Raw genomic sequence first — 16,257 nt, 5'->3', positions numbered from 1 at the left:
TATCAATTCTACATCCTCGAAGTTTCTGAATCCCTGAAGTTTATGTTAGACAGTAGAAAAAAACACTGTGTTGATCCTCTTAGATATGTAGGCTGTCTTTGACATGATTCGTCATGATATCTTTCTTCGGTGGCTTGCTGGCATAGATATTCATGGTCAGGCCTTGGCCTGGCTCCAATTGTTATTTGAGAAAAGGAAGCAGGTCATTTTGTTCGGGCCTTTTAGATCAAATTAAAGAATGCTTAAATACGGTGTCCCCCGCTGTTTTGAGACACCCTTTTTTTCTCAGCCCCCACTTAACAAATCACCCCGAGACTTTCAGGATAGGAGCGGACCGGAGCGGGCCACCAGTTTTGAAAATTTCTCAAAGATTTGTCAACCAATGCCAAAGTTTTTCCAAATAGAATGTTGCAGATTTCCTAGGGATAATAGCTCCTAACTACAATTACCTACTGGCGACTGCCAGTTATATATATATATATATATATGTCCAAAAGATCGTCGTATTTCCCTCTGCCTTCCACGCAGAACAACGAAAAGAGCGAGACCACAAGGTAAGTGCAGTTTCTCAGTGCATTTTATTCCGTTCCAAAGTTACAGCCTGCAATTCCACCATGACGCGTTTCACCTCGAGAGAGGCTTGTTCACATAGCGTGTCATGAACACAAACGAGGGTTTATAAAGTGCTAATGCGTAATTCATTTCAGATGTGCAGATTACATTTTTTTCAAATCATCGACAGTGAAGACATCCTGTGTTCAGTCAACCAAGAATAAAGGACATAGTGCCCAACGGGTTCCAATGTGCATAAATGCAGTAGTCGAGTATAAAAATTATTCTTTTAAAATTTATATAAATAAATAAATTTCATATATATACACATGGTTAAAAATTATTAATCCATAGTAATTTCATCAATTTCATCAATTATACTCCATATATATACACAATTTGCTCAGTATATATAACATATATAGTTTAGGGAACCCTGATTTGTCACTTGTAGGTAAGAAACACATGACTTCACACAAGAGAGAAAATTACGCCCCAGTGGGCATACACAAAAAAACTGCACAAACTAATAAAGACATTAAAGACATGCACTTTTAAGTCAACCTCTTATGGTTACTGCAGATCAGAAAGTGTTTTTAAAGTGAATTGGTGCTAATACTAGTTGTTAAAAACATGCTACAGTTAACAGCAGGTAGCAGAGTCTGATAAAAACAGATTGAGAGTCACTTAAGGGAAATTATTCATACATCGAAAATAATTTTCAGCAGGTATACATTAGCTAGAGGCAGGTGTAAATATCCTCGCTATTATTTAAACCTCCCGGGCTCTTTGTGTTAAACTCAAGAATGAACCTGGTTTCCAGAAGGCGCAATTTTGCGTCTCGGTTACCTCCTCTTTTTAGAGGCAAAACTGAGTCCAAAAGGAAATATTGCAAGCTCCTGGGGTCACTATTATGCGTGGTTTCAAAGTGTCTAGCCACTGGGTAGGCCTGATCCTTTCCGGAAATTGCCCTAAGATGTTGCAGGATGCGCTTATGGGCAGGTGGGCGCGTGCTCCCCACATATTGTAGTCCACAAGGGCATTGCAGGGCATAGACAACGTATTCTGTCCTGCATGTCAATCTTTTGTTGATAATAAAGGGTTTGTCTGAAAAAGGGCGTGAGACCTGAGTTTTGTTGATTCCGTGGCGACAAGCTTTACAAGTAAGACACTTTTTGAAACCAGTAATGTGATCCATCCAGGATTTTGTGGGTTCTAGTGTATTGCTGACTAGGGCACTTGCAAGGCTAGGGGATTTGCGAAAAGTTAAGCTAGGTTTGTCCGGTACCAGGTCACCTATTATAGGGTCACCTTTGACCAGGTTCCAGTTCTTGTTTAGAATTTTCCTGATCTGGGAATGTTGGTTACTGTAGGTTACAATGGCTCTGGATTGAATTTGCTCATTGTTACTACACTCTGCATTAGGTTTAGTTTTGGGCACTAGTGCATCCTCCCTCGTGATTTTCTTAGTACGTCTAATGGCTCCCTCTATTAGAGTACTACTGTAACCTCTTTGCAGAAACCTGGCTTTGCTGGCTTGTTGTGCCAGGTCACACTCCAAATCGGAGCTGCAAATTCTCCGCAATCTCAGCATCTCCCCATAGAGGATGCTGCGGATAAGGTGTTGGGATGCTGGCTGCTGGCATGTAGGACTGTGTTGCCAGCAGTTATTTTTCTCTGTAACTTGGTTTGCAGAGTGCCATCCCTAATATAAACCTCCACATCTAAGAAAGTAACCTTTTCTTTGTCAATGTGTGATGTGAATTCAGGGTTCAAACTGTTCATATTCAACTGTTTCACAAAATCAATAGCCTCTTCCTGCGACCCCCTCCAAATCAAAAATAGATCATCAATGTACCTTAGGTAGAGCATAACCTTGTTCTGCATAGTTTCCTTGTGGTCACCCATAAGGACCTGCTCCTCCCATAGCCCCATATGTAGACAGGCGAAGCTAGGGGAGAAGCAGGCCCCCATTGCCACCCCTCTCAATTGCTGGTATACTTGATTATTGAAAATAAAAAGTTCTGTTCCAAACAAATCTTCAACATACCAACAATCATCTTATTATGCTGTAAGCATTCAATGGGGCGTTTGCCAAGGTAATACTCAACTGCTTTGATATATATATATATTTCACCTCTCGAGTAGACAAACTACCAGTGACGAGACTTTGTGCTGACCAAAGTGTTTATTTCATGTCACCCTTCTGAAGTAAAGAGGAGTAGAATATATATATATATATATATATATATATATATATATATATATATATATATATATATATCCAACGTAGTTTTTGGCAAGAAAACAAGCCACAGTTCACGGCGGGCAACACGGCTGGGAATGCCACTCCCACAAATACCAACGTAATCCAGTTTATGGATGAATAAATGAATCCACTGGAGCCATGGCCACAATTCATAAACGGTCTTTTATTTTCGGCTTCGGGCAGACCCGACGCGTTTCGCAGTTACCTCACTGCTTTGTCAAGGGTGGTTCAATAAAGTGCAATACACACATTTAAAGGTGCAGGGTTCCACTTAGTAAACATAGTAAAAATACTTCCGTTTTTTGTTTTCAGCAGAGTAAACACAAATAATTTACACATTGCCCTTAAATGCATTTAAGCCATTCATAATCAATTAATTCTTAGATACAGCCCCAGTGGGCTAATATAAGTTCTAATGATACCATATCAAAAAAACATTCATTGTAGCACCATTTCAAAAATTTATGTTTATAACAATTAAGCTTGTCAAATCTCTTTGTGATGTAGCTCTAGTGAGCAAATATTCCCAGCCTCTGGGCAAAGCATCTTTGGAAGTTACATCTTCTATCTGCAAAGAAAACAAACGGAAAAACTGACTTTAAAAACTAGTGTGAACCCTCAGTGTCCAAAAAATAAACTGAAGACTTAAAATCAAACAAAGATATGCAGTAAGCAAAGGTTAGGATACAGAACATGATTCATCTTAGGTGTATAGAAATTTCATTGTCCATATTTAAACCATAAGGAATCACAGTGTTATATTTTATAATTAGCTTTGACTCCAATTTCCTTAATTCTAGTGTGCGGTTCCCTCCTCTCTCTCTCAAGGGTATTGTGTCAAGCACACAGAATTTAAGCAGACTTGGGTTTTGGTCGTGTTTTACAGAAAAGTGTCGAGCAACTGGGTACTGCTTGTCATTTTTACTGATTGCCCGCAGATGTTCTAAGATGCGCAATTTGGCCTTTTTGATCGTGCTGCCTATATAATACAAATCACATGGGCATCTCAAGGCATATATGGCAAATTCTGTGTCACAGGATAGGTGTTTCAATATTTGAAATGTAGCAACATCTTTATTCAGTTTGACTGTTTTACAGTTGCTACTGTAACGGCAAGCTTTGCACTTAGAACAAGTAAAGAAACCTTGGACTGGGTTTCTCTTCTTGGTATCTTTGATCTCACTTGTCATAAGTATATCCTTTAAAGATTTGTTACGTCTAAATGTTATAGATGGCTCAACTGACAAGTTTTCTTTCAGATCTTCATCAGTTCTAAGAACCTCCCAGAACTTCCTTAGACTCCTACGTACCTCCCATGCCTGGTTGTGGTATGTAGTAATGAATCTCATCTTATTGTCCACAGATATTTCTTTCTCTTTGGGAGTGAGTAAGTCCTCTCTCTTCACTAGGGCAACTTTATCAACTGCTGTTTGGATAGCCGAGCAGCTGTATCCCCTCTCCTTGAATCTAGATACCATCAATTGCTGTTCTATTTCAAAATCCTCGGGCAAGCTGCAGTTGCGTTTAGCACGCAGCAATTCCCCATAGGGGATACTATTGATAAGGTTTCTTGGATGACAGCTCTGAGCTAGCAATAAACTGTTGCCAGCTGTCTTTTTTCGATATAGTTTACTACAAATTGCATTATTGACAATATTCAGTTCTACGTCAAGGAATTCAATGTTTTTCTTACTCATCTCACACGTGAATTGTAAGTTACATTCATTCTGGTTTAGTGTATTTACAAACCCTTCTGCCTGTTGTTGATCACCATCCCAGATGCAGAATACATCGTCAATGTACCTTGCCCAGAGGACGACATGATCTTGATACTGATCGATCTTCCGGGCAACCTGCTCCTCCCACCAGCCGAGGTAAAGACCTGCAAAGCTGGGGGCGAAGCAGGTTCCCATTGCCGTCCCCTGGGTCTGTTTGTACAAAACTTTATTGAAAATGAAGAAGTTATTCTTCAGACATAATGCAATCATTTCCAATATCATGTCTGTATGTAGCAGAAAAGAAATTGACCGTTCTCTTAGAAAATGTTTACAGGCATCTACACCAGCTGCCTGAGGGGTGCTGGTGTAGAGACTGCACACGTCCAAACTCATGAGAAGATAACTGTCTTTCCACTCAATTCCATTAATCATCTTCAGGAAATCTCCTGAATCCTTAACATATGCCGGGAGTCCCTGTACAAATGGTTGGAGAAAGTAATCCACGTATTTTGACACATTCTCCAATGCACTACCCCAGGAAGATACTATAGGTCTCCCTGGTGGTATAGTGGCATGTTTATGGATTTTGGGCAGGAGATATAAGATTGGGATTTTCGCATCTTTGCATTGTAGAAACAAATATTCATTTTGCTCCAAAATACCCATATCCCTCCAATTCACCAGTTTTTGGGACACCTCATCAATGCATTTGTCATATTCATTCCTAGTCACCACCTCATACTTGGTGCAATCTGACAGTTGTTTCAAACCTTCATCCAAATACATTTGTAAAGGCCAGACAACCACGTTGCCGCCCTTGTCCTCCTTTTTAATCACTATGTCTCTGCGATCTTCTAATGATTTAATTGCTTGTCTTTGGTTTTTCGACAGATTTTGCTTGCTCTTACAACCATTTTTCTCAATGTTTCTGAGGCCATCAATCATACCTCTCTCAAAACAATTGATCGCATCATTGCTGATTTGGGGAATAAAAGTGGATTTGGGTTTGAAATTGGTTCCCCCACTCAGCCCAATGTCAATGTCTGTATTTATGAGGTTCAAAAAGGGGTCATCAATGAAATTTTCAGCATTACCCAATTCTTGTATTACATGTAATGTTTCTAAGTCTGATACATTCAAATTAATGGGAGTTTGGTTAGAGTTATTTGGTTGCCTATTTTTATGAATAGCAAACCATTTTTTTAGCTTCAATTTTCTCGTAAAGTTAAACAGGTCAATTCTAGTCTCTGTATAATTAAATTTAGAGGATGGGCAAAATGACAGTCCTTTTGCAAGCACATCAAGTTCATCATCAGTCAATAAATAATTAGAGAGGTTTACCACAGTCTGACTCTTCATTTCTTTTGCGCCTCTCTTCCCCTGGTCACCATTCCCACTGGGGTTCCTCCTGTGCTGTTTGTGGCATAATTCTTCCCTCTTCCTCCTCTGCCGCCTCGACCACGTCCTCTTGCTGGGCTTTCGCTTGTTGACTTGGAGATATATATATATATTTACAACAATTGTTGGTTCAAGTTACCAGAAGCAAACCAGAAGCCGAACGGTTAAGCAGCGGCAATGCAAACAACAAGAAAGAGTAACGCGTGTATTTTAAAAAAGGCAAGGTAAACACAGTTGGAACTTTGCATCTCACCGGAGAAGACGAAAAATAAACGCGTGCGGATACTTTCTTGATAAGTGTAAAAAGCCGACATCCGCTCTGGAGACACAAACACAACAAAAACAAAACATATCCAAACAGCGCAGCACAGCTGCAGAGATATGGAGAAAAGAGAAGCTAAAAGGAAAGAACATGTGACAAGTATGTTCGAAAAGGGAAACATGGAGAAAGTTCAAAATAAACAAAATGAAAGACCAAAAGATGACATAAAAAGCAAAATAAAACATTGGGAAAAATTGAACAAAAAAGAAATCAACAAGTCTTGGGAATTAATTGCTTTGCAAAAATACCTGGAAGCAGAAAGAGTCCCAAGAGGACTTAGGATCATGTTAATGCCAAGCCAACAGGATGTTACTAACGAGCTGCTACAGGAATGGGGGGCATTCATTTTGAATTCATCATTGGGTTTGATAAGGATACTAGTCAAACACATTGAAATTGCCCTGGATAAAATAAAAGAGCAACTCAAAGAGGTGGAAAAAGAACTGGATGCCTTAAAACTAAATCAGGAAATGACTAAATTCAAAGAGGATTTGGAGAAACAAATTGACCAACATGAGGAAACTGTAAGACTGAGAAAGCATAATAAATTTGTAAGAGATCCAAATTATTATTCGGAGGGAAGAATCTTTACATTTGCCCGAAAATATGACCCTTTCAAAAAACAAACAGACACAAGAACCATCTCATCCTCCAGCTTATCTTCACTCGCATCCAACGAACCGATGGAAGAAGACCAAACATTAGATGATTTACAGAAGCGTTTTTTATGGGACATGCGCCTCGTTCTCCAACAACGGCAGTGGGAACAGGATCAGGGGGCGCAAAGACAGATGCATGGAAGAGGAAGAGGAAGAGCAAGATCATGGCAACCCAGACAAAGGAACCAGCAAAAAAAAACAGAAGAGGCTGGAGGAGAAAGCACTTCAAATCAACAGATCGGGATAGAAACGAGGGGCATGAAACAGAAGAAGGGCAAATAAATGAAGAACTTCAAGTAGTTAATTTATCGAAAAGGGAGATATCACCAGCGGAAACAGCCTTATTAAAAAGAGGCATCAATTTTTGTCCTACGAGAAAAATGGACTTGGCGCAGACAAGGATAGATTTTTATCTATACATTCGAAAAATCAAGCTGGCAAAACACTTCCTTGAAAGAAAAAACAAACCTCAGATAAACAGAATCCCACAGAACCCATCCTCAAAACTAAGTGTAAAAGATGCCGATGGCTATTTAGCGCTCCTAAATTTAGATGTGGAGGAAGAAGATGAAATAACTCTGGAAACAGCAATACCACAACTGGGAGCAGGAATTAGCAAAATGAAGGCAAAGTCAAAATTCTACCCTCAGATCACCCCAGGCAATAAAATGTATATCTTCCAGGAGGTAGTAATACACGAACTTTACAAAATCTCTAAAACACGTTACAAAGACAATTTATCCCAACAGGAACGAGAAGCATTATCTATTCTGATCAATGACCAAGGGTTAGAAATAAAAATGGCAGATAAAGGGGGCAACGTGGTTATATGGGACAAAGAACTATACACTGCAGAAGCCATGTGTCAGTTGACAAATCCCCTATACTATGAACAATTATCAAAAAACCCTCTTGATGAAATAAAAAGAGACATTGATCAAAGACTAATAATCTGGGAAAAGAAAAATCTAATTGACCACGAGGAAAAGAAATATCTAACGGTAGATTTTCCACGCACAGCCACAATGTACTTCCTACCGAAGATACATAAAGATCCCATTAGACCACCGGGGAGGCCGATTGTATCGGCAAACGGCTCATTGATGGAACCAATGGCAAATTTCATTGATTCTTTTTTGAGACCCTATGTTGAGGAGTTAAAATCATACCTTAAAGACACAACTGACTTTTTATGTATGCTGTCTAATCTGAAATGGCAAGAAAATTATCTCCTGATATCTATGGACGTCATCGCCCTATACACAAACATTGACAATGACTTGGGTTTGCAGGCTTGCAAATACTTCTTGAAACAGCGAAATATACACTACAAGGAACACAACAAAATGCTATTTGAAATGATCACTCTGATGTTAACAAATAATATCTTTCTCTTTGGGGAACAACTCTATTGTCAATGCAATGGGGCTGCTATGGGTTTCTCATTCAGCACAAGCTATGCTTGCATAGCTATGGGCTGGTGGGAGGAGGGGGTGGCCTGGAATACACAGAACTTGAGATTCACCCGACACATTATACAATGGAAAAGATTCATTGATGATTTGTTTATAGTGTGGGACGGAAGTGAAAAAGAATTTGATCAGTACTTTGAACTTCTAAACAACAGCACCCCAGGATTAAAATTCACATGCACAATGAGCAAGGAACGAATGTCATTCCTGGACACATAAGTTTATATAAAAAATAACCAAGTGGAAACAACACTGCATAGAAAGGTCACGGCCACAAATGCCACCCTTGAGGCCTCGAGCTTCCATCAACCTGCCCTGATTTCAAGTATACCCTACGGAGAGTTTCTTCGAATCAAACGCATTTGCAGTGAAAACACAGAATGGGAAAAACACAGTGCGGGAACTATAAAAAGATTCCAAAAAAGAAAGTATGGAAAAAACCTGATAAAAAACTGTTGGGAGAGAGCAAATGAAAAAACGAGATCAGACTGTTTAAAACCACAAACAAAGGAGAAAACATCAGAGGAACCGATCAGGTTAATATTGGATTACAGTAAGGAATCGAGACAAGTAATCAGAATCCTTAAAAAGAATTGGCGAATTCTAAAACTTGATCCAACCATAAGCCAGAAAATGGGAGATCACCCGGTAGTGACATATAGAAGAACGAAAAATCTAAAGGATCAATTGATACACAGTCACTTTGTCAATAAAAAGAAAAAAACAGCATGGCTAAAAACCATTGGATTCACCAAATGCTACAATTGCAAAGTGTGCGAGATAGCAAAACCCACCAAAGAAATAACCATGGCAAACCAAAAGATTTGGAAAATAAGAGAATTGATTACCTGCAAAAGTAAATACACCATCTATATGATTGAATGCCCTTGTCAACTTCGTTATATAGGAAGCACAATCTGTGAACTGAAAAAGCGTATTTTGGAGCATGTACGGGCCACTGTAAACAAGGACAGAGGAAACGCAGTGGCCAAACATATGGAGACACCTCACAACGGGAATTGGAAGCTGTTAAAATTCCTGGGATTGGAAACGATGTCGCTTTCGGATAGAGGAGGACACCGCGAAAAATTGTTACGCCAAAAGGAGTCACGGCACATTTTGAACTTTCGAACGATGACCCCTTTCGTACTCAACCAGTCGGAAGAACTTTATGTACATATATGACAGACCTAAATATATGAACTTCTCGAGAAAATATCCTCAATTAGACCTTTTCCCTAATCCCACACAACAGGTTCATCCAGAGATGAACACCAAAATGAATCTGGGATCTAAGAGTAAAGTAAACCCACCGGTGGGTGTAAAAACATCATGAAACAAAACAGCTTCAAATATCAACCGAGAATGTAAATAAAGAGACTTGGAACTGTAAATCATTAATGTCAGCCCACTTGAGGGCTTTAAACAGACAAACAGGCATAGCAATTGGAAAAAAAAAATGTACCTAGCGCTCCTTTCCCATACCGCCTCCTTCATTGGTATAAATCTGTTGAAACCAAAGGGGGGTATCAATGAATAACATCGAAAATAAAAGCGCAAAACATGTAACTTTGATGAAAAAGAAAATGTGAGAATGCGTTTTCTACTGAATAATTAAATTAAGAAGGGAAATAGGAGGGCAAAACTGTAAATAATTATGGGAAAGCAATGATTTGTCTGTATATGATATAGAGCTGGACTACATATCCCAGAATCCAATTGTGAAAAAAAATATGGATGTCATCATGTGACTGAGGTGGGTGGGAACTCCCAATTTTAAAACACAACCAGCAAACAGTGTTTGGAACAATCGTGATCAAGGTAGTGGGGAGCTACCGAAACGCGTTGTTTTTTTTGCTGTGAACGTGCTGTAATGGATTTAAGAATAAATTAAGTGTTGTCTCATGAAAAACTCGAGTGGCTGGAGTGGCGGCTTCTTTTGTCTCCCATGGAATATCGTATTCTATAGGATACCCTGTTGTAATATATATATATATATATATATATATATATATATATATATATATATATGAAGAAATGTGTGCCCCCCCAGGTAAGCCGCACACACGGGAGGTAAGCGTAGATTCAGGGAGAGTAGTCACAGTCCATCACGTCCCCGGGGCTCTCCATCATGAGGTTCAACTCTACAAACCACCAGCGAGACGGAGTTCCAGTGTATGCCCTCTTTTATTTCTAATTACATGCACGCTCAGGTAAGCTTATGGCAAGCATGATGGGACTGGAAGTCCAAATATCATTTCCTAAGTGGACTGCCTGGCAGTCTGCAGTATAGATTTTAAAATTGTTCTGGTTAGTCAGCCAGGTGCCCACCCCAAAGCCACCACACTGCTCCAGCTCCGGAATCACGGGCAGATCACCAGCAATAGATCCGCTCCATCAGCGGCAGTGCAGCTCGCAACCGGGCCGGCCGCAGTATTTATGAAGAAAAGGGTGCCCCCAGGCAAGCCGCACACATGGGAGGTAAGCGTAGATTCAGGGAGAGTAGGCACAGTCCATTGGGTCCCCGATGCATTTCGAGCAGGTGATCATCATGGCGTTCAACTCTACAAACCATCAGCGGAAACGGACTTCCAGTGTATGCCCTTCTTTTATTTCTCATTACATGCACGCTCAGGTGAGCGTATGGGAAGCATTATGGGACTGGAAGACAAACATCATTTCCCAAGTGGACCGCCTGGCAGTCTGTAGTATAGATTTTAAAATTGTTCTGGTTATTCAGCAAGGTGCTCACCCCAATGCCACCACACTGCTCCCGCTCCATAATCACGGCAGATCACCAGCAACGGATCCGCTCCATTAGCGGCAGTGCAGCTCGCGATCGGGTCGGCCGCAGTATTAATGAAGAAAAGGGTGCCCCCAGGTAAGCCGCACACATGGGAGGTAAGCTTAGATTCAGGGAGAATAGGCAGAGTCCATCGCATCCCCGAAGATATATATAACTTATTGGCCATCACCAGTAGATAGTTATAGTAAGCACCATGCTTCCATAATACAAGCATTTATTGACTTGCCTATAACTTTGGTGCCATGTAACGAATCTTCATTAAATTATCAAAAGAAACTTCTCTGATGATTCTTGTTGCACATGGAAAGTTTGGGGAGGGTTCATGAAGTGGAGGCTTAGAAAAATAAGATTGGAAAAAGTATGCATTTGCAATGTTAATTCCATTAGGAACCTGTCAACACTACTACTGCCTGAACCACTGATTGGAATTACACAAAATTTGGTAGAAAGGTGGGTGTTGTTACGAAGAGTGTTCCTTTTACTATTTAGTGTACATCTGTTCAGTAGTTGTTGAGAAGTGTGAGAAGAAAATTATAGTGATATCCCTGGCCGTGGATTTTTAATGAAAAAAGACTAGCTCATGCAGGGAAATGCACAGCTCTGATTGGCTGCCCAAAGTTCAACCAGGAAGTGTTGACAGCCATATTGGTACTAAACTTTACAGAGCCCAAAGGAAAAAATATGAAAAATAAAGGAAAGAGGGCAGGGTAGGAATAACATGACCTGCAAGCCAAGGTCTTGTGGGCTCTCCTGGACAACGCCATGGCATTAAAATATTTTTCTTTTTTTTAAATCTTGATATTCGTGAATTTGCAGTCAAATAATTAAAACAAATGTGGGCTCCAGTGATTGCTTTAAATAACCCATGGGTGGGCCAAGTCCTGGGGGCATGTCAAAAATATAGGCCTATGGCTTATCAAAGCTCCGGGGAACGCCACCTCCACAGGGCATTTCGTGGGCCCACCCACAGCCCTGGGGACCGCCGCCTCTTGAGGCTCAATACAATATTATGGGGGGCCTCAGGGACCTCCTCTGCCCTGTTGAAAACCACCTCCCCTGGCCAAACACTAAAATGGGAGGGGGCTGCGTGGCCCCTTCTCCCGGGCCATACTTGGATTCGAGGACTGCCATCTCCCCCGGACAAACCCTAAAAGAAGAAAGGAGGAGGACCAGGCAGCCTCCATCCTGGAGTCATACATGGCCTTGGGGACTGCCACTACCAGGGTCAGCTTCAGCAATGTCCTAGGGAGTCTACCCCTGGGACATTGCAATTTGCTATGGCTTGGCGGGAGCACTGCAGAGCACTGTCAGTGGATGCATCAGGGATTCTGTGGATGATGTTATCAGTGATGTCATTTGAGATGTCATCAGTGATGTCACTGACCATGTCATGAGTGATGCAATACGTGAGGTCATAAGCAGTGCATTGCAGGGGCATGAGTTATAGTTAGCTAAACTAACTACAACTACTGAATTTCTCCGGTGTTGTATGAGTGAAAGCTGAGCCTAACTATAATGTCTCTGTAAACTTTTTCATTGGATATATATATATATATATATATATATATATATATATATATATATATATATATATATATATATATATATATATTACCTACTGGCGGTCGCCAGTAGGTATATATAGTTAGGATTTTTTCTCTATGGGATTTTTGAAAATTCTATGTCTAATAACTTTGGCGTTTGTGGACGGAATTGGCTGAAATTTTCAGGAAAATGGAACATTTTGTTTCTGAGCAGCCCCTGACAATTTGGGGGGGTTTCATCAAGGGGGGGCCGAGAAAAAAGGGGGTCCCAAAACACGTTTTTCCCATGTTAATTTCCATAGGGCGGTTGGCCTCACTTTTAGCTCGAACGGCTGAATGGATTTGCACGAAAATTGGCAAAATTGTAGGGACTGTTAGCCCGATGTGCCTTTGCTAGGTCTCAATATATGTGCTCCAGTGGATTTTGAGTAATTTAGGTTCAAAAAAAGATATATATCTGGGCGGAGCCTAACCACACATCTGATCTGATTGGCTGTCAGCACTTCATCCAAGAAGTGTTGGCAGCCATCTTGGGACCAATATACATGATAGCACCTCATTAAAAAGCATTGTAGTTAATAGAGGGTTTTAGGACTTTAGTTACATTATTAATCATTTGTTGATGGTACCATACTCGTTTTAGGAATTGTGGTGGGTTCTAAGGTGATTTTACCATGTGAAAAAAACTTCTGCTGTGATATCATGAATATTGTTTGAAAGAAAACTAATATCTCATGATTTTCCCACAGTGGTTTGGAAGGGGATCTATAAGCTAAACTGAAAGCATATTTTCTGTAAATTCATATTATCTTTCTCAGTCATGTGAAAATGAAGTCTGACATTCTCAGTAAAACATGTACATCCAACAAGGACAGAGACTGTCAGTTGATTCCTTTGTGTTCTACTGCAGCCTCCTAGAGTGTTCTAAAGAACAACTAGAGCGCTAACAGTCCTACTTATTACAAAGGTATGGCACACCTGAAGCCATCTTGATTGGAATAAAGTGGTAACTCTTAAAACATTTAATTTAAAAAGAAACAACATGAGGGGGTATATTTTGCCATTGAAAGTATGATTAGTGCTGCAGAATGAAAAATTAGGGCACATTTTGAGTGACTTCTCAAATCCTTTTCTATTTCATTAAAACATTCTGACATGCAGTCTCCCAAAATGGCCACCAGAGACAAAAGAGCCCAAATGTAGCCCAAATATCACCCAGATGTAGCCCAAGTATAGCCCAATGACAGAATGTCCCAGAGTGTTCTAAAGAACAACTAGAGCGCTAACAGTCCTACTTATTACAAAGGTATGGCACACCTGAAGCCATCTTGATTGGAATAAAGTGGTAACTCTTAAAACATTTAATTTAAAAAGGAACAAAATGAGGGGGTATATTTTGCCATATGAATTATGATTAGTGCTGCAGAAAGAAAAATTAGGGCACATTTTGAGTGACTTCTCAAACCCTCTTCAATTTCATTAAAAAATTCTGACATACAGTCTCCCAAGATGGCCACCAGAGACAAAAGAGCCTAAATGTAGCCCAATATCACCCAGATGTACCCCAAGTATAGCCCAATGACAGAATGTCCCAGAGTGTTCTAAAGAACAACTAGAGCGCTAACAGTCTTACTTATGACAAAAGTATGGCACACCAGAAGCCATCTTGATTGGAATGAAGTGGTAAGTCTGAAAACACTCAATTTAAAAAGGAACAACATGAGGGGGTTAATTTTGCCATAGAAAGTATGATTAGTGCTTCAGAAAGAAAAATTAGGGATCATTTTGAGTGACTTCTCAAATCCTCTTCTATTTCATTAAAAAAATTCTGACATGCAGACTGAAACATGCACTTTGAATACCAGCAGCAGACGTCCCTGGTGAGCAGTAGCTTTACTACAGTGATCTAATGTGCAACTAGAGTGCTAACATTCAGAATTTATGGCAAATGTGTGACACATCTGAATGCCTTCTTGATGGAACCAAAGTAAACAAGCATTGAAAATGCAATAGATCTCGCCCTCGTTTAAGTTAAAGCCATTCTGTTTGTAATGAGGTGGCTTTTTAGCTTTGCTTTTATTAGTGTGTTTTCAACTTTCATGTAAATAACATGCATCTGTATGCATATAAGTATATGTATGCATGCATTTATGTTTGTATTTATATAGATATACAGATGATATATGTTTATATATGTATGTATATATATATATTCACTGAAAAAACCATAGGTTATAGACCATATATAGTTAGGAATTAGCATTTACAAAACCTTGAAAATTCACTGAAAAAACCATAGGTTATAGACCATATATAGTTAGGAATTAGCATTTACAAAACCTTGAAAATTCACTGAAAAAACCATAGGTTATAGACCATATATAGTTAGGAATTCGCATTTACAAAACCTTATTTTACTCACACAAAACCATTGAAATTCCATATATAGTTAGTTGCACTAACTATATATCGCGCACCCGCAATCCACTGCTGATGATGTCACATATTACATCATTCATGACATGGTCAGTGACATCACTGATGACATCACTGATGACATCTCAAATGACATCACTGATGACAACATCCAGTGACTGTATGTTTCTGTAAAGTTCAAATATGTCTTACATATTGAAGAATGAGTGGATGTATAAGTGTCTGGATGAAGGATTTAGTAGGTGCATGACTGACTGTATGAGTGAGTGATTAAATGTGTCTCACTGAGTGCATGGGTTAGTGACTAAACTGTCTTAATTTGTGCATCATTATGTCTGTTGTTCTGTAAACTGTTGCATGTGTTGATAAGTAGCTATATGAGTAACTATATGGGTTATTGATTGGTTGCCCAAGTATTTGTATGGGAGACTGAGTGTGTGTGTGGGTGGCTGGGAGGTGTATGACTCTGTGCATAGATGTGTGAGCAGTTGATTCACTAGATGTATGGTTTCAAAAGTGCATGTGGAAACAGCTGTATGGGCAGTTGACTGTGTGCATGAGTGTATTGGTGAGTGAATGGATATCTCAGTGCTACATGTCAAAGTAAGTACATATGTAAAACACAGTACATGTGAGAGTTGACATATATAAATAACTGTGCATAAGATCCAGTGAATGTGTGAGTGGCTGTATGGATCATTGTGAACTTGTATCAGGGATTGTATAAGAGAGTAAATATGTGTTAGTATATGTTTGAATAAGTAAAGTTTGTATAACTGTATAGTTGAGGAAATGGAGGTGTGATTGATTCTTTGCATGACTGACTAGGTGTGTGAGTAACTCCATGGATGAGTGACAGTCTGTGAGTGTCTGTTTACACTGATTGTATCTAAGGTTATATTAGAGTCTGAAGAGGTTCATCGTATTATCACATGAATGATATCATCAGTGATGTGATCAGTAATGTCAAATGAGATGTCATCAGTGATGTCATTTGAGATGTCATCAGTGATGTCATTTGAGATGTCATCAGTGATGTCATCAGTGATGTCACTGACCATGTCATGAATCATGTAATATG

Source organism: Lissotriton vulgaris, chromosome 1_1 (genome assembly GCF_964263255.1).
Source record: "Lissotriton vulgaris chromosome 1_1, aLisVul1.2, whole genome shotgun sequence".
NCBI lineage: Eukaryota > Metazoa > Chordata > Amphibia > Caudata > Salamandridae > Lissotriton > Lissotriton vulgaris.
Note: the sequence above shows the minus strand (reverse complement) of the source record.